The following is a 20,620-nucleotide window of genomic DNA, read 5'->3' on the forward strand; positions in this document are numbered from 1 at the left end:
ACCTGTTTCAAATGGCATAATATTAGTGTAAGCTGCTATGCACCTTTACTCTCTATTAAAGGGGAAAATAAGGAAACATAATGCTTAAAATAGCATTTCCTTGTTAAACCAATGATGACTCGCCTAAAAAGAAAACGTTGTAAAGGGCTTATCATTAACTAATGTCATAAACAAAGTCCAGAAACAATTTTTGATAAGGTTTGGAAGTATATAACTATCACTTCTAAGGAAATAATTCAGTATGTTCATGTGTTTGCCATAATCATTGACAATGGGGCCAAGAAATATTTTTGCATTAGTTTTAGTTTTTCACATTTTTTCCACAAGTGAGAGTTCTATGGTTAAACTCAGTAATGGAGGATACGAAGATATAGTAATCGCTATCGATCCTAATGTCAAGGAGGATCCCAAGATCATTGAAAATATTAAGGTAAGCATTACGAATATTATATGCTTTAATATTAAGAATATGCATGATAATATGATATTTATTAGGGGGCATTCACACTTGCGCCCGTGTCCACCCGCCGGGTCTCCGTCCTATTCACCAGAGAAACTGGACAGGGGATGGCTTTTTAAAACCCATTCATTTGAATGCGTTTTAAAAGCAAACCGCTGGTGTCTGCATGCAGCCTCTCCATGGGAAAATCCTCAAAAACAAGGCTGCATACGGACACAGCGAATGAATGGGTTTTAAAACTGACCGCTGGGAAGCCGTCCCCTATGCAGTTTCTCTGGGGAATAGGACGGAGACCCAGTGGGTGGACACGGGCGCAAGTGTGAATGCCCCCTTATTCTGTCTATCACTCCTCAAAGTTCAAAGGGAATGGCAGCCATTGTTAGAAAACAATTAGTTATATCATGTTTATTTGCTTGTGACAGATGATTCTTTTAGAAATCCTGTCTCAGTCCAGTCTTGGAGTGTCCAGTGAGCTTCCGAGTTTAGAGATTTCTTGTCTGTGCTTCCTTTTTTGTCAATATACTTCACCATGGAAAACACAGGTGATAAATATTGATGGGGGTCTGACCAATCAGTTATGCAGTGCCTATTAGTAGATGCTAAGAACTTGAATTGGTGGAGGTGGTGAAAGGTGGTGGAGGTGGTGAACCAGCAATGGAGGGTTTATACAAATGGACTATTTCCACATTTAAAACCACCAATGTGTAAAACATATCTATTTGGTCAAAGCATGTGAATATAGAAGGTTAGTGTCTTAATACCCATTGTACATGTGCCAAGAGCTCTCCCCTGTCACACTGAGCTCAGAACAATTAAATTAAATATAGAGATGTGTACAGTAATAAAGATTCTAACACAAGATAACAACTACCGTAATTCTGTAATGCAATGTACACTGAAAAATGGTGTTGCTGCTTTAAACACTGTCATGAAAGTTTGGAAACAAAATTAGTTATGATATTTTATTTTTTCTCTAAAGGACATGATGAAAGAGGCCACAGGTTTTCTATTTGATGCCACAGGCAAGAGGCTCTACATACGAAATGTGAAGATTTTGGTTCCCAAAACCTGGTCTGCAAATGACTATGCAAAACCTAAAACAGAGACATATGCTAAGGTAAAGTAAAATGACTTAAAGGGAACAAATGAGAAATGTTGGTGCAGATTTATTAAGACTAAATTTTCAGACAACTCAAATTACGCCCCTGTGTGCAATCCCTATCAGTCAATCGGCCAAGAGGTAAACACTGCTTAGTATATATTCCATCAGGAGAGACGGGGCGAAGCTTCCTTTCAGACTTAATCTCTTCCAGCATTCATTCATGCAGACTTCGTGGACGAGGCGGGGTAGGTTTTAACTTCCGTGCAGATACAGGATTTAACGGGGGTCTGGAGCGTATAAAATCCAGGATTATTTCATGAGCACTCTTCTTTAACCACTTCAGTACCGGGCCAATTTGTGGTCCAGGACCAGACACATTTTAGGTTTATTATGTATCTGCGGTTTTGAGGTCTGTAAAATTTTTCTCGTATGTCTTAGTCAACTAATTTTTGCGTCTTTTTTTCGGGGACACATAGGGCTTTATTTTTATGTTATTTTTATTTTCAAATGTGTTTTAATTTTTTTTATATCCAGGAAAATATAAACAAAATAGGAGGGAAATTGTGTCTGGTTTTCAATTTATAATTTTTATTTTATTTAATAACACAAAGTGTCACTGAAAAACTTTATAATATAGTTTTTCCTCTCCGTTACGGTAATTTTTATTTTGTATGGTGTCGTCGGGGGTGGGGCTATAACCTTTAATAACGCCGTTTTATTAGCGTATTATTTATTTATTTTTTATTATTATTTTATTTACATTTTTTAAAAACTTTTTTATTATATTTTTATTTTATTTTTTTCCCAGATTGTGTCCCCATAAGGTGATAAGAGACCTTTGGGGACATGTGATCACTTTTTTTTTTGTACTTGAGGCTGATTTCTCCTATAACTGAGGCTGGTACATTTAACCTCAGTTACAGGAGAAATACAGACTCCTGCACACTGTATACACAGTATGCAGAGCTGATCTGAGTCCTGTAGGACCCAGCAGCTCTGGCAGGACACTGCTCCCGGCAGATCACGTGTCTGCCGGGTCAGAGGGCAGCTGATTTATGGCTGCGTCCATAGCCGTGTATACAGCGCTCATTGAGCGCTGTATACACCGTGATCGAGATAGCAGAGCAGGTAATAAACCTGCCCTGCTATCTCTCTGGGAGCTCCGGCTGAAGTTACAGCCGGCTCCTAGTGAAAGCAGCTGCACGATCTTGTGCAGCTGCTGTGTTCTGACTTGGACGTACAGGTACGTCCTGGCAGAACTAGACAACCACTATCCGGACGTATATAGTCTATGGGCGGTCCGGAAGTGGTTAATCGCGGAGGGATGTCACCCTGAACCATCACCTTCCTCAAGGTGTAATGTTTAGATTGGATGTCATCCATTAGCATCTCATCTTCGATGGACAACATGTTGTACTGCCGTTCTTGTACTTTCTTCAGGTTGACTCCATTTCGTAGATCTCTCATTACCTGGACCCGAGTAGCAAAAAAGTCAATGGTACCGCACACTCTAAAATTATATGTGGTGCTAGTGAAAAAAGGTCCTTCGACCCAAATATACTAGTGAAAATAGATTTTGCTGCACACACTGTTTTGTGATCAAAGGAATATAGAGATTTATTTTATAATATAGTTAACGCCTTTTGACACAATGCAAAATATTGGCATACAAAGACAGGCTAGATCAATTGGATATGACGTTTCGGTCCTTAGACCTTCATCAGACGCCATCTAGTGTGGTAGCAGGATCAGTATAAGTGTCAAGTATGCCTTGCTACCATCCATTTCATCCACATTAGTCATGTTATCTATGAGCTGCTCCAGGGGAGGGCTAAACTCCCTCTCCTCATTGTCTTTCAAGCCATAGTCAAGTGCTTTGTAGATTATAATCCCAAGCGATACAATAACCTCTGTCTCTGTACATCTTGCATCACTTGATCCATCTGGCCCGGAGCTCTGGCTGGCGGTGATAGCTCCATCCCTCCTGATGCGGATCTCCAAGGCTCCCTTTATCTTCGGCCTCTTGGTGCTCCCCGGTCGCAGCACGGCGCAGCACTGGTAGTACACTGCCCATGCCTGCTCCTCATTGATGGGCTGCTTATACAAAGCCAATATCTCCTCCAGAGACAGCGACTCCCGCTCCTCTCCATCCCTTGCCGCAATGCTCCCAAACCACGCTTCAATCCTCCCACTTCCCAGGCTCGGCGCTCAAGGAGCCGCTGGAGATTCAGTCATTCTCGGCTCCTAAGTCACTGCACAGACATCTATACTACTGGGTTATGAGGGGGTCAAAGTAGGTATCAAAAACAGTGGGAAAAGTGATGTGGGGTAAGGGGAGTTCGGGGGCCATCTACTGAATAAGTGTCTTAATAAATTAGAGCATCATGTCACTTAACCCATTCCTCAATTGTTTGTAGTGAGGGTTGTAGCTATTTAAGGAGGATCAAGGATTTAACAGAGTATATAATACTGGGTGGGACAACTGTATGGAGCATATTATACTGTGTGTGCTCCACAGTGAAGCAAATTATACTGTGTGGGGGCCACTGTGGAGCATATAATGCTGTATGGGGCCACTATGGACATATATTGCTGTGTGGAGGCCACTGTGGAACATATAATACTATCTGGGGGCCACTGTGGAGCATATAATACTATCTGGGGGCCACTGTGGAGCATATCATACTGTGTGAGGGCCCCGTAACCTATCAAGAATTTGCTGTAGGGAGTAGATAGAGTGCCCCATACAAAAGTTTGCACTGGGACCCACAAGACTTTAGTTACATCACTGCGTTTGAGGTAGACTGGGGTGGCAATTATAATATCATTGGGAAAAGTAATTTCTAGGGAGGAGTATGTTCATGGCTTGCAGTAAAGACTTTGGTAATAAGACTTTGGTCATCAGCAGGGCTTTCCATATAAAAGTTGTTTTCCTGCTTCTGAGAGTGAAGTGGAGTTTCAGGCACCATTTTAGACGCTGGGAAGTACAAGCTCTTCTTTTTCATGAATTAACACATTCCATCTTGAATTTTATCTACTCTCAGGGTGCTCTGGTGGTCACCAGTCTTATCTCTACCAACTTTGATCATAGTCATAGACTTTTAAGGAAATGGGGTATTGAAGTAACAGTGCAGCAGATTTATGCCTTCACTGCAGCCAGTGGTCATGATATTTCTGTGTTTCTAATTTTAGGCAGATATTATCATTACTAATCCTAGCCTGAAGTATGGAGATGATCCCTACACACAACAGTATGGACGCTGTGGAGAAGGAGGCCAATTTATTCACCTTACTCCAAATTTCATAACTGATGACAGTCTCATCTCAGTGTATGGCCCCCGAGGTACAGTAAAAGAAGAAGCTTTTTTTCTTTTGATATGTCTATTAGATTTTAGCTGTGCCATTTTCCATGTTATTGAGGGTGAAATTTTGATAACCCTTTAAGAACCAGACTTATTTTGGTCTTAAAGGGGTTTTATGGGCAAAAAAAAAATGGTTTTTTTTTTTTAAAAAAAGGTCTGTTAGTGCTACTAATGGATTAATAAGTGCACTCAAATACCTTTAGCAGTGTTTGGAGTGATTTCTGGGTTTCTCTGGAAGCTCTTGGCATCCTCTGCATTTGTTTACATGCTTAGCCTCTAAGCCTACAATTACCATGATGCATTGCTCTTCACTCAGATCCCCCTATTACTCCCACCCACCCCCTCTCTCACATCCCCTCCCTGTCTCCCTAGCTAGCCCGCTAACTACTAGCTCTGCCTACCTAAATAACTAACTAACTCAGAACCCTACCCCCCTTCCCACCTCATCATACTGTCCTGGAGATCACTTTCTTCTGATTTCTGCCCACACATACACAATAGAGCCAGTGTGCTGGCTGTCTCCTATTCTTGTCTGTCATTTGGGCAATTAAGCCAGAGTGCATTCTGGCTCTATTGCACAGGCATCAGCCCCCTTGAAGGAATTTATTCTTTGTGTCCAGAAGAAGAGGACATGAAGACAGGCAAGTATGATGGGGTCACAGGGTTCACAGTATTGACGACGTTTCATTTCTCAAAATGGGGAAACGGATTGTTACTGGGAAATCAGATAATGCCCCTGGGGTGGTCACATGACCACCCTGGCTATCTTGTACTTATATTTTTTTTAACGTAAGTAAATTAGATGTTAGGCAGGGGGAGGCGGTTTAGTTTAGTGTTAAATATTTCATTTTATCCCCAACAATCCCTTTATGTACCAAGTATAATTTTTCTTATTTATTTTATTGTCACATTTCAAGAGTCAATTTTTTTTTAATCTCTCTATCTACCTAGCTAAATGGGGGCTGATTTTTTGTGGGATAAATTGAGAGAAGCCTTTTTTTTTGCGGGATGAGTTGAAGTTTTTTTGTTATCATTTTTAGTATACGTACTACTACAACATCTTTCGAAAGGTGTGGGTTACTAGTAAGAGTTATACAATCTGGTCTAAAAGTCTTCCAAATTAATCTTTATAAATTAACATGTATAATATTATATATTTCTTTATTTTAATAGTTTCCATATTTATTTTGTCTTTTAGCTGTAAATAAAAAATTAAAGAGGCAGTTTTTATATTTTCAGGTAAAGTCTTTGTTCACGAATGGGCTCATCTCAGATGGGGTGTTTTTGATGAGTACAACTCAGATAAACCTTTCTACATTGCAGGGAATCTTAAAGTGGAGGCTACAAGGTGAGCCATTTATATTAGTATATTGTATGACATTGGCAAAACATGGCGCACGTAACACAAACTGGAAGAAGTGTGATCTGACACCAAAGTGTGACTTCACTATGAAAGGATTTTCCTGAGGAAGCATTGATGAAGTGCCATGTCTGCATTCAGAGGGCAATGGCCTGGCCTTCAGATAGGGGAAGGGAATAAAGGCAGACATTGCTTTTCATCTTTGCTAGGGTCCACTAGGTGTTTGTTGGGTTTCCAACGTTTTTATACTGAAACCGGTGAAGAGAAAAGTCCTCCGTTTCAGCGATGGAGTCTCCAACACATATTTTAGAATATGTGTGACTGACATGTCCCATGGCTTTCTGACTTTACATATTAACCCCTTCCCACCAGTGGAGTTTGTCGTTTCTGACTCCCCCTTCCCTCTTCCAAATCCCAGAACTTTTGTATTTTTTTCATTCACAGAACCATACGAGGGCTTAAGGTTTGGAGGAGAAAATTGGCCATCATAATCGTACCGTTCATTATTCTGTACAATGTACTGGGAAGCTGGAAAAAAAATTTGGAATGGGGTGGATTTGAAGGAAAAGTGCATTTGGGAGACTTTCTTATGGGTTTCATTTTTACGGCATTCAGGCTGAAGCCAAAATGACATGTCACCTGTATTCTATGCAAGCAACTATCTTAAAGGTTAGAAGTCTTGATTTACAGGAATATTCACATTATAACTGTAATTTCCAGGTGCTCTGATGCTATTTATGGAGATAACAAAATTGTAAAATGTCAAGGAACTTCTTGTAGAGTTTCTCATTGTGGATTTGACCCTAACACTGGTCTCTATGAAGAAGGCTGTGTTTTTGTGCCTGACCCGAAGCAATTTGTCTCAGAATCCTTAATGTACATGCAGTCTCTTCCTGATGTAAGTATAGGTAAAGTCTGACATTCTGGCAAACAATTGTGTAGTGAAATGCATTGACTTTTTGGAAGAAAATAACACTTTCATGACTGTTTTAGGTCACTAAGTTCTGTGATGCAAGTAACCATAACACTGAAGCTCCGAACATGCAAAATAAAATGTGCAATTACCGCAGCACTTGGGAAGTGATCGCGAGCCATGATGACATAAAATTCACAAAACAAAATCCTGAACTCAGTATACCGCTCCCCACCTTCACACTTTTGCAGCATTCAGAACAAGTATTGACTTTAGTGATGGATGTCTCTGAAAACATGAGCGTTGTAAGTGGTCTTCACAGCAACTAATGTTTTAGTGATTGTAGAATCTGCTTAATCTAAGCCAAGAACAAAGCCAAGTGTCTGTCAACACAAGCTCCAGTTTTTATAAAGAAGTGTCAGAATAAAGTGCTAAGACGCCTGTGAGCTGATGTATTATACAGCCTGAGACACTGATAAATATGGTGTATTTTCATATTTTACGACTTCTTCCACTGTCTTTACACTGTCACTTAGTAAATGTGGGCCAGTTTTGTTTATATCCAGAGGCAGTGGTGAACCTAGCCTCTCTGCTGCCTGAGGCGGATGATCAAAAGACGCCCCTCCCCCCCCCCCAGTATTGAGTTCGGGGTGGGGGTGGGGTGTTGTCTATCTTTCGATCGTCCGCCTCAGGCGGGGGGGGGGTTGGCGGTGCTAGCGATAACATTACAATAAATACAATGCAGTAATATTTTGTGCAGTAATACTCATAGGAGACGTCTTTCCACATTTCCCATCTCTTCCCTTTGGACCGCCATGACCACTTCTTCCAGCTGTGACTTGACTCTGTAACGTTTGCAACACAGACATCTTTGACTCCTCACTTCTCTGTGCACCCAACCCATATATACAGTTTATATATATATATATATATATATATATATATATATATATACACATATATCCCACAGCGGCCCCTGCGCCCCACAGTGGCACAATAGACTGTGGGGCATAAGAGAAGTTGAAGGGTGGCCACTGTGGGGCATAATAGAGGTTACAGGGGCCACAGTGGATCCTTCAAGCTCTATTATACCCCACAGTTGCCCACCCAACTATTATGCCCCACAATTGCACATCCATGAACTATTATTATATTCAGGGGTTCAGTAACAGGCTATTACTACTAGCACAGGCTTCGGACCTATATGGTAATATCCCAGACAACGTGACATCTGGGACATTACCATAGGCCCGAAGTCTGCTAGGATTAACTTTGGATCCCAGAGAAGTGAGTAACATTGTTTATTATGTTCCCTCACACCCCCCCCCCCCCCGGGGCTCCGATTATACTCGGGGGTCTGAAAAGACCCCTGAGTATAATATTAGCAGTAGTGGGATCGCGGCCTGGGCCCGGGCCTTCTCACTACCACCTTTTGCAGCCTATAGTACAAGGGTAAGCAGGGGCGGCGATGAGCAGGCCCAGGGAGGTTGGTAAATAGACCGCTACCTTCTGGGGATATTCCAGAAGGTAGTGGCCTATTATAAAACAAAAAAAAGTTACTTACCGATCACGCTGCTGCTCCCGCTGTCGCCTCCTCTTCTCCCGGCAGTAAGGCGTAAGAGCGTAGGTGGTGTGACGACACCGCCTGCACTGAGACGCAGAGGTCAGCGCAGGAGAGGGGCTGCTCGGGTTGTTTTAAGACGTTAGTAAGAAGAAAAAAAATCGCACATGGCTGCCGCCCCCTCCGGAGCGCCGCATGAGGCTATCGCCTCACCTCGCCTCATTAGAGATGCGGCACTGTCCAGAGGATCAAAAACTTATCTTGATATTTTCCAGCTAAAATATGCATTATTCACATAAAACTGGGAAATAAACTATTTCATTGTTACGTTTTAAAATGTAAATACATATATAATTATAATATATTTGTTTTTTATTCCCAGTATAATCGTATTCAGCGCTTATACCAGGCTGCAGAGCTTTTAATTATGGAAATTGAGACCGGTTCTTATCTTGGAATGGTGACATTTTCATGTTCTGCCTCTATAAGATCACCATTAGTCCAATTAAATAGTGATGCAGAACGTCTGCAGATGAAAAGACTTCTTCCAACGGTGGCAAGTGGAGGAACAAATATATGTGCTGGCCTTCTGGCTGGTATTCAGGTAATATAATGGCTAGCTGAGGGGCAATCCTCTCCGGGGTGGTGGGGGCAGAGGTGCAGCACTGAAAATTGCAACAAGTAAAGTTTACTGATAATGTAATTATCCGATTGGAAACAGTCTAGACAGGAAGAACATAGTCTTCTAAATCAGATAAGAGTCACCATTGCTATTATGTTACAGAATAGTTTAAATCACAATTGGTAATGGTGGCTCTCAGAGCTGGTATCAGCACCCGGGTAACCCGAGAAAGTGGCGGGGCCCCGGAGTACCATGATAGCAGTTGGGGAAAGCCTGGTTCCCTGACCGCTATACATACTGCTAATGGAGGTTAAAAGAGGTTACTATTACTGTATATTATCTAAATCCATACTGTACATCCTGTTACTGCACAGGTGAATAAAGGAACGTCTGCTTCTGCTTCAGCTGATGGAACAGAAATCATAATAACGTCAGCCGGAGAAGATGATTACGATACCAATGCATGTATTCCCGACATCTTAGCAAGTGGTGTTATAGTTCATGTCATATTCATTGGACCTAATGAAGAACCAAAACTTAAAGACATTGCAAAAGCTACAGGTGAACTCCGAAACTATTCTCTATAAAACATCTAGTTATTATGTGATATACTCTGCTATGGCTCTATGCAACCTCTGAGCTGTATACAGTCACTATAAGACAACATATAAATCTTCAGGCTCTGCTGTATCTTCCTTCCAGGCTCAGAATGGTCCGCAGATAGGGTTGAGCCGATCTTGAGATTTCAGGATCGATTTGAAAATCCGATTTCCGGTCATTTTCCAGCCGATCGTGATCGTGAAATTTGCTCGATCGCCGATCGGAATCTGATCTTTTCCGATCCTGATTGCTCAACCCTAGTCAAAGCTTCTCTATGGGAAAAGTCACTTTTAGGGTTGAGCCAAAATTAAAATTTCAAAATCCAATTTCAGATAATTTAACATACAAACTCTGTACAGATGTTGTTCCTGGCCGGATTCAAACCCAGGACTCCAGCGCTGCAGTGCTAAACACTGAGCCACCGTGCTGCGCGTCTGCTTCACATATGTCCATCTCACAGGGTTAACCTATTTACACGGAAAAATTCCAATTTTCTTCCAGGTGGAATGATCATTTTAAGTACAGATAAACTGGCTGACCAAAGTTTGATCGATGCCTTCAGCTCAATTTTAGCTAGAAATGAAGACGTTACTAAACAGTCCATACAGGTGAATGTTTTATTTTCCTCTAGTGCATGAGGTTATGGGGGATATGTATGTATGTATGTATATTTATATGTCAGTATGTTTGATGTCTGGCATGTTTACAGATGGCTTGCAGTTCTTCGTTAGTAAATTTTGATGGAATTTCACTTTTTCATCTTTTTGTTGTCAATAAAACTGTGTTAAGCTTGTCTTTTGAGATATGTCATATTTTTAATGAAAACAGTGTAAATTAAAGGGTTTTCCCACAAAAAAAGTCATTCCCCCTACCTGGTATAGGGATAACTTGCAGATCAGTGGGGGGATTTTGCTCTTTGCTCTGAATGGAGTGGTAGTGGGGCAATACATGCACTGTTCCATTCATTTCATTGGGAGTGTCGGAGATCACCATTCCATTCAGAACGAGGGGAGAAAGTCCCCCATTCTCCTGATCAGTGGGGGTCTGAGAGGTCGGACCCCCACTGATCTGCAAGTTATTTCTATCCTATGGATAAGGAATAACTTTCTTAATGGAAAAACCTATTTAAGTCAAATTAATGATGAAGTTTTATTATTTAATCTTCTTATTTTTCCAGCTGGAAAGTACAGCATTAACCCTTCAGCCATCTAAATGCTTGGATGGCACCGTGTACATTGACAATACAGTGGGAAATGACACTTTCTTTCTAGTTACTTGGCAATCTGCAGTACCGAATATTAATCTGCAAGATCCAAAGGGGGTTACATATACTGCAGCACAATTCACCACTGACACCACTTCCAGATCTTCAAGACTTGTTATCCCGGGAACAGCAGAGGTAACATTTATCCATATGTAATAAATAATTCATTATAATTATTGTTATTCAGCTGAAAACAGTCTTTGAGTCTCCTTGCGAGACTCTGTCCCCCATTCTGCTAAAAATTGGTAGAAATGTCTTAAAAGGAGGACTTTTCTCTCAACCATTTTTGGCAGAAACTGGGTGGAAACCTTATTATAGTCTATGTGTAACTGCTTTTTAAGTGGATAGAGTTTCCATCTTTTCGACCCCCAAGGATAAAAAACCTTGAACGCTAGTGCGAGCCTATCGATAATACTAGACATAACAATAATGATAGTAAGTAGAGATGAGCGAACAGTAAAATGTTCGAGGTTCGATATTCGTTTCGAGTAGCCCCTTAATGTTCGACTACTCGAATCGAATATCGAACCCTATTATAGTTTATGGGGGAAAATGCTCGTTTCAGGGGTAGGCAACATTCGATCAAATTACACTTACCAAGTCCACGAGTGAGGGTCGGGCTGGATCCTCCGAGAAGTCTTCTCCGTGCAGCATCCCCGCGGCGTCTTCCAGCTCTTCATTGACTCTGCCAGGCATCGGGCCTGGGCAGAGCCAACTGCGCATGCCCGCACTACAAGCAGACATGCGCAGTCTGCTCTGCCCAGGCCCGATGCCTGGCAGAGTGAATTCAGAGCCGGAAGACGCCGCGGGGACGCTGCACGGAGAAGACTTCTAAAGGTAGGAGAAGAACCAGCATTGATTGGCTGACTGTATAGCATTCGGCCAATCAATGCTGGTTCTGCATCGAACTTTTCCATTCGAACAGCGAGTGGTACTCGATTGAGTACGAGTATTTCGAATACCGTAGTATTCGATTGAATACCTACTCGATCGAGTACTAGTCACTCATCTCTAATAGTAAGGAGTCATTCACACTATTCAAGCCATAAAAGGGACTGATCATCCATAATGTGATTGTGCTATTTATTCCTTCACATCTGGCCAGTTATTTTAATAGGGGTCACTATCGATTCCATTTTTCGGTGAAGATGTTCGATCACACTGTTGGAATAAGCACCTACAGTGAAATCTAATCTTAGTAACGACAGTCTTTACCTTTGATCGGTTGCCAGTGGATGAATACAGGATCTTTCTTTCCTCTTGGACCCGTTAGAAACCCAGCCATGATTTCCTGATTGTGTCCAGGTTGTAGTATGTATGTATGTACGTATGTATGTAGGTATGTAGTATCTGTGTCTGATAACCTGTCCACAACAAGGACATTATGGCTGGAGCGCCATTCATGGTTGGATCCATCAGCAAAAGATCAAGACAAGAGATTGTCACAAATCTTTGAAACCCTGTAAATTTTTTAATAATTTTTTTTACAAAAATGTTTTAATTTTTAATTTTGTAAAAATTTAAATTTGGTTATGTTCCCAGGGAAACAGAGAGATCCCTTCATGTGAATAGTCATCATGTAATACAATAGTTTGTAGCCATTGTTGCGATGGAAATGACCAAATGATAGTAACGTCCCGTGGAAAATGTATCTAACTGAACAATTTGTTTTTGTTTAGATCTTCAATATTGTGCAAACTTAATAATATGAGGGATTTCCTTCTGTTTTAGAGAGGACTCTGGCATTACAGTGTCTGCAATTCACACAGTTCAATTGAAGCTTTAGGATTAGTTGTGAATTCTAAGGCTTTTAACGAAACGGTTCCTCCAATTATTGTAAATGCCCATATGAACCAAGATGCAAACCAATATCCCAACCCTATGGTTATCTACGTCATAGTGAGTCAAGGATTCGTGCCTGTCATTGGAGCAAAGGTCACTGCAGTCATTAAACCTCTCAGTGGGCCAGTAGTGACCCTAGAACTTCTGGACAACGGAGCAGGTAACTACTGTCTATGTCAGGGTAGGCAACCTTTGACACTCCAGTTGTTGTAAAACTACAATTCCCAGCATGCACACCTGCCGTACTGTTCTTGAAACTCCCATAGAAGTGAATGGAGCATATTGGGAGTTGTAGTTTCACAGCAGTTGGAGAGCCGAAGGTTGCAGACTCCTGGTCTATGTGTTTTGCCTTGGACAACCTTACTATTAATACTTCTAATATTATATATATATATATATATATATATATATATATATATATATATATATATATATATATATATATCATATATATATATATATATATATATATATCATATATATATATATATATATATATATATATATATATATATATATATATATGAGACAATCAGCTACCTGTCTTATGGAGACTTACTATGTTAAACCGCTGATCACATGAGAAGTCCCAGCATCTCATGCAATATACTGCCTATATACATAGTGAGTGAGAGTAAAGTAACCAAGGGGAATATGACCCAATACATTACATCAATATTCAACTAAGATAACTAAGGATGTCTTCTTCTCAATGGCCACAAGAGGGGGTTTCAACAGTGGAGAACTGGGATAGTGATAGACTGTTCTTGGTCCAGAGAGACCTCATATAGACACAGATACCCTGGTTGAAGTGTTAGCAAGAGTCCTCTGGCCTGGTTGAATGAACCAGAGTAAACGCACATGTATTTTTGCAAAACACACATGTAAAAATACACGTGTAAAAATAAGACTCCAGTTGACTTCAATTACATTTTACAGGCGTATTTTTGCAGGCGTATTTTTACACGTGTAAAAAATATCATTGAAGTCAATGGGAGTCTTATTTTTACACGTGTATTTTTACACGTGTAGGCTGCATTCACACTACGTAACGCCAGCGTGTATCACAGCCGTACACGCCGGCGTTACAGCAGGGCTGCCGAACACTTCCCATTCATTTCTATGGGAGCCAGCATGCGAGCGCTCCCCATAGAAATGAATGGGCTGCTTCTTTCACTGCGAGCAGTCCCATTGAAGTGAATGGGAAGTGCCAGCGTGTACGGCTCGGCATGAGCAGAGCTTGCTATATACGCCGGCACTTCCCATTCACTTCAATGGGACTGCTCACAGTGAAAGAAGCAGCCCATTCATTTCTATGGGGAGCGCTCGCATGCCGGCTCCCATAGAAATGAATGGGAAGTGTTTGGCAGCACTGCTGTAACGCTGGCGTGTACGGCTGTGATACACGCTGGCGTTACGTAGTGTGAATGCCCCCGTATTTTGCAAAAATACGTTTACTCCGTGTGAAGGCTCCCTTATAGGTGTTTAGGGCTGAATCGCTCTCCCCCTATTTAGGACATGCCACAATTTGCTTGCTTTCTTATGTTACAATGCTGCTTTATACTAATAGGGCAATATATACCTTTTTAACCCTTTCCGAAGATCCGTTATACTATTGTGGCAGATGCTGGATATTTAAATACTTTAAGGGGATTTCAGAGAGTATTAAATTTATGGTCTACCCTTAAGCTAGGTCATTGATATCAGATCAGTGGGGGTTAATTCCCTGATCCCTACTGATCAGCTGTTTCAAAACGCCACGGATCTTGAATATCCGCCAATTCTTCTCCTTCTTACGCCAGTGATATAACGTCCATTGGCCATTTTCTTACATTAGTAACAATGACAACAACAAAGTACTTTAAACTACAACACAAACCTATGTAACTTGATAAATTCTGTTTTCAGGCCCTGATATTATGAAAAATGATGGCGTATATTCCAGATACTTCACACAGTTCTCGAAAAATGGAAGATATGATTTAAAAGTGCGAGTTAAGAATCATAATAAAGGCAAAAGTCGCTTGGCCCTCCCCAAGAACCGCGCTCTGCATGTCCCAGGAGTTATCAGAGATGGTAAGAGACATTTATGGCCCCACGTTGAGGAAACACAGCTTTTTTTGTTGCAGTTTTGTTGATTTGAATGGGATTGTTTTGGTGGCAAGTGCATGGATTTCTGCAAGTTCCATTCGGATGAAGGGGACGCTGAAAAAATTAAACAGCAGACATAAAAAATAGTCTAATCCCACAGTCACGTGTCATTAACCCTTTCATTTAGATAAAACAGACAAGAAGGCATTAACCTGCATATATTTATACATCCAACAATGCAACGATCCCATCACTTCCTAATTTAAGATAATCAAAAAACTTGGGATAGGGAAATGGGAGAAAAATACACAGCCCACTCACAGGAGTCCTGATGATAGTTGGTATTCCTATCAAGTTGTGGTTGCAGGAGAGGAGATGCACGGGCCAAAAAAACCCATCAGCTTGGGGGGTAATATACAAAAATTTTAAATAATGCAATTCTCTTACTGGAAATCTCTCTGTAGGTTCTATTACCATAAACCCTTCACACCCTGAACTTCCAGATGAAGATCTTAATGTTGGAGAATTCAGCAGGACAGCTTCAGGAGGGTCTTTTGTGGTATCTAATGTGCCAACAACCAGAGGTCCTCAATCCGATATCTATAAACCAGAGAGAATATCCGATTTACAGGCACAGATTGTCAATGATAGGATTGTGTTATCCTGGACTGCCACCGGGGATGACCTGGACCAGGGGACTGGTGAGAAATGTTCCATTTATTAGATATATAGACAGATTTAATAATATTTAACAATATACAAGTCAATAAGCTGCAACTGCTTCCATGTTGTGTTTTACATTATTTGTTTCTGGTTTCCTAGCTTTAAGTTATGATCTGAGAATGAGCATCAACCACGGTGACCTCAGGACCAACTTTAACGGCTCAGCATCCATCAGTGTTGCAGCTCTTACTCCCTTGCCAGCTGGATCCAGAGAAACTTTCTCTTTCGTGCCAGAAAATGTTGTTATACAAGATGGCACTAACCTTTACTTTGCTATAGTTGCCATTGATGAAGTCGGTCATCGATCAGATATGTCAAACATAGCTCAGGCCGCTCTCCTTATTCCAGGAACCAATGACACCAAGATCTGATCCTCCCGATAATGACAGATCTGATGGACTGAAAGTAACAGAGCAGGGGCGTAACTACCGTGGTAGCAGCAGTAGCAGCTGCCACAGGGCCCGGGCCATTAGGGGGCCCGGTGACAGCCGCTACCGCTGCGGGTTTTTTTCAATAGGCAGTTACGGGCCCTATTCACTTGCCGATCCTGGCTGGGCCGGGATCGGCAAGTGACACCGCGGGCCCCACAGGGGCTATCATTATACTCGGGGGTCTTTGCAGACCCCCGAGTATAATGACCGGCGGATCGGGAGAGGTAATAAACATAAAAAACTGTTACTTACCTCTCCGCGATCCTGCCAGGCCTCCGTCCTACTGTTGTCTGACGTCACATGAACCCAGCATGCTTCCCGGGTCATGTGACGTCCGACGTCATTAACGAAGGACGCGAGAGGAGGACAGCACAGGAGCCGGGGAACAGGTAAGAAGCAACAGTGGTTTTTTCTTTAATGTTTTTATTCCCGATTTAGTCTCCGATTATTATACTCTGGGGTCTGAAAAGACCCCAGAGTATAATAATTGTTTATGGGTGTCCACAGAGGGACACTATTGGGGTTAACACTGTGTGTGCAGGGGACACTATAGGGGTTAACACTGTGTGTGCAGGGGACACTATAGGGGTTAACACTGTGTGTGCAGGGGACACTATAGGGGTTAACACTGTGTGTGCAGGGGACACTATTGGGGTTAACACTGTGTGTGCAGGGGACACTATTGGGATTAACACTGTGTGTGCAGGGGACACTATTGGGGTTAATACTGTGTGTGCAGGGGACACTATTGGGGTTAATACTGTGTGTGCAGGGGACAGTAAGTAAGGGACATAATAGAGTGCGGAGGAGGGGGTCAGTCGAGGTCTTCGGCGTCAGTTGGGATGGGGGGGGGGCCCCATGTCAAAAGTTCGCCACGGGGCCCCGCCATTCCTAGTTACGCCACTGTAACAGAGATTACACTGATAGTGTGCTCGGCTGCCATTGTCCTCTGTATTATTGCATGTGTTACTGTCTGCATTGTCAGCTGTCAGAAGAGGAAAAGTAATCCACAAGTGTCAGTGTGAGATGGAAAGCTACCATATGTCTATATATATGTGTGTGATATATTAAACATCTCCCAAAAGTCTGTACTTACCTTTCCTCTTTCTCTTTTATGCTTTATATTTCCCTGAGTCCAGCAGCATCTGTGTTGGCCAACCCAACATAATGGAGCAGACATCAATACTGACTAACTATTAGACAGTGTACCTTTATACTAAACCTGGGTCTGATGTGGCCCACGAGGCTCCAATCTGTGGCTAATGGGCTTTTCTGTTATGGTTCAATATTCAAAACCTCAGAGTAATGAACCCCTTGCTGGAACTTCCTGAGCTTTTAGGCTGCAAACGCGTCCTACAAGTTTGGGCAACTTAATTTTATATTGGCTCCCTGGCCAGCACCCCTCACCTTCTTCCCTTGCTCTAGGCACATTGCTGTGATGTATGTTTGCCTAGAGCAGGGGAAGAGAGCATGATCAGGAGCAGTAAGGTGAGCACTAGGACCACTGCTAGGGGGGAATAATGTGGGGAGCCACTCTGCTGGGGGGAGGGGGACATTAAACTATGTTTGGTCACTTGTGTCAGCCATTAAACAGTGGGTCGCCATTGCCGTGGGACTTACTTGTGCGGGAAAACTGCTGGGTGGACAGGGCCTCTGCTGGATGGATATTAGACTGTGTAGGACTCCTCTGGAGTGAACATTAAACTGTACAGAGCCTCTGTAGGGCGACATTACACTGTGGAGGACTCCTGCTGGTTTATTTAACAATACATTTGTATTGTATAGTATTTGAAAGGAATCCAACAAATCAACTTCACATTTTTTCTATGCATGACGCATTTTCATGGCTGAGTTTGAGATCGCTGGACTAGACAGTCTAAAATTCATCAAAGTGACTAAAACTGAATAGTAAATCTAGAGAGATCTTTAGTCTGTCTGGAAAAGTTTACATAACCTGCAGACTTATTTTTCACCAATTACCATCCCCTTGTTAAACAAAGCACAGAATGTATCTAAAACAGTTAATAAATGTCGTGTAAGGCATACAATAGTTGTTAGGCATAAATTACTCTGGAATTCTGGAGCATTTTCATTAGTAAATGTACTGCATTGCAGGAATGTCAAAAGGTTTCACGTCACATTCAGTCCTGAACAAGGAATTAGTAGAGATATTTGATTCACAGATGTGCAGCTGTACCACAGTTGAAATTTGGTTTAGGATAGCTAAATCCTTGACAGGGTGCAATTCACAACTCAACCACTGGGTGCCACCACAATGCAACATAGAGAGGAACAGTTGAGCATTTCTGGGAAGAGCACTTGGCTCATAATCCTGGAGGATTATGGGGATAATGTCACTCCTTAGGGAGAGACCACCTTTTCAGGTGTGTGGAGACTTATACAGCCATAGTTGCTCCACTGCAAGGGAACATGGGAAGAATATGCAAATCTGTCTGCCAAGATGTAAACAGGGAGACAGTGCCTCTGTTATGCTGCCCTCTATGGGAAGCACCCTGAACATCATGCCCGACATTCCCAGAAGTCTTTACTGAAAAGGTGGTCTCTCCCTAAGGAGTTCTCACTAGGCTGCGCTGATGAAGTCCAACCAGACAGAAATGGTGTCGTCCGTAGCTGAGAAACTGATTTGGTTATAACCTCGCATTATGCAGTAAAGACTTCTGGGAAAGTTGGGCATGATGTTCAGGGTGCTTCCCATAGAGGGCAGCATTAGAGGCACCGTCTCCCTGTTTACATCTTGGGAGACAGATTTGCATATTCTTCCCATAATCCTGGAGGATGTAACTGAACCTTATAAGTTTGCCTCAGAGCCGTACATGAAAGCCACATGTGTTTGGAGAGAAGTCACAGATAGGGTTGAAATGTTCGGATTACGATCGCCAATCGAGTAAGTTTCACGATCGCGATCGGAATTCCGTTCCCGATTTTTTCCGGTGGGATCGAGGTCAGAGGTTATTTCCCACAATGCTTGGCTATTGGCCAAACATTAGTGGGAAAAGCTATAGTATCAGATGAGCAAGTACTATTCAAAACTCCTGTTTCGAATAGCACACATCCATAGGAATGAATGGAAGCGGCCAGCACGCAGACTTTGCCAGAATCCGGTCGCTTAATTGACAATTCCTCCTTGCTGTGCCGTATACTCGGCTCTGCTACATCTCAGATGTAACAGGGCGGAGTATACGGTAAAACAGGGATGAAGCAGAAGAGTGGCAGGCTGCCATAAATCACTCTGTGCTGCGCTGCTGTGAGGACAATGAGGCACTCGCCATATAATAAACCATGGCTGAAGTTCGCGAGTAGATAGATACTACTGTACATTGACTTGTCTATCTACTCTTCTGCTTCGTCCCTGTTTTATTGTATACTCAGCTCTGCTACATCTCAGATGCAGAAGAGTAGATAGACAAATCAATGTACAGTTATGGAGATGTAGCAGAGTCCAGTATATGGCACAGCAGGGAGGAAACAGAGTAGATAGTATCTATCTACTCGCGAACTTCGCTCAACTTACCTGCACAGAAGTGCTGCCGCTGCTGCTCCCTGTTCTTCTCGCTCCTCTTCTCTATCATTGACATGCCTTCAGAGCGCCCTGCGCGCCCCTGCCTCCCTTGACTAGTGTTAGAGATGCTGGGAGAAGGTGGGGCTTGTGGCTTAGGAGAGTGTGGGCGGGTACTGGGAGGGGAGTGGAGATGCACTCATGTCTCCCCCCCAACCCTCTCCTAAGCCACAACAAGCCCCGCCTACTCCCATCATCTCTAACACTAGCCTAGGGAGGTGGTGGCGTGCACGGCGCTTTGAAGGCATGTCAATGAGAGAGGACCGGACCGAGAAGAACGGAGAGCGGCAGCCCAGTAACACTGTTTATTATATTTGATTGCCTCCCCTTGGCAACCTTTAATTATACAAAAAGTAGCAAAAAATAGGAAAAAAAAGCGCAGGGCACTCACCAAACAATGGGTTCTTTAAAAGCAGAAGGCTTTATTTATCTTTTTAAAAACATCCAGTGCATAGGGATAGAGTAGATGGTATAACAAACAGATCAAGCGACGATCGTTTCATGCAGTAAGCATTTCATCAGGCTTGCTATCACATTGCCTCTGTACCTCTGATTTATACAGGTGTACTGACCACCTTACCTTCAGGTGGTCTGTTCAAACAAAGCACTCTTTATTAACAAAACAACTGTTCATTTCAAAAATAGGTTAAAACAATGAATTAGTTACAAAAAAAAAAACGCGAAAAAGAAAGACACAAGCTTGAGTATCTCA

The 20,620-nt window shown here is 42.3% G+C and overlaps 1 pseudogene; it reads left to right on the plus strand.

The window, feature by feature from the left end:
- Nucleotides 1-247: 247 nt before the first annotated feature.
- On the plus strand, nucleotides 248-17,356 carry LOC142218371 (calcium-activated chloride channel regulator 1-like; annotated as a pseudogene).
- Nucleotides 17,357-20,620: the final 3,264 nt, after the last annotated feature.

This window comes from Leptodactylus fuscus, chromosome 9 (genome assembly GCF_031893055.1).
Source record: "Leptodactylus fuscus isolate aLepFus1 chromosome 9, aLepFus1.hap2, whole genome shotgun sequence".
Classification (NCBI taxonomy): Eukaryota; Metazoa; Chordata; class Amphibia; order Anura; family Leptodactylidae; genus Leptodactylus; species Leptodactylus fuscus.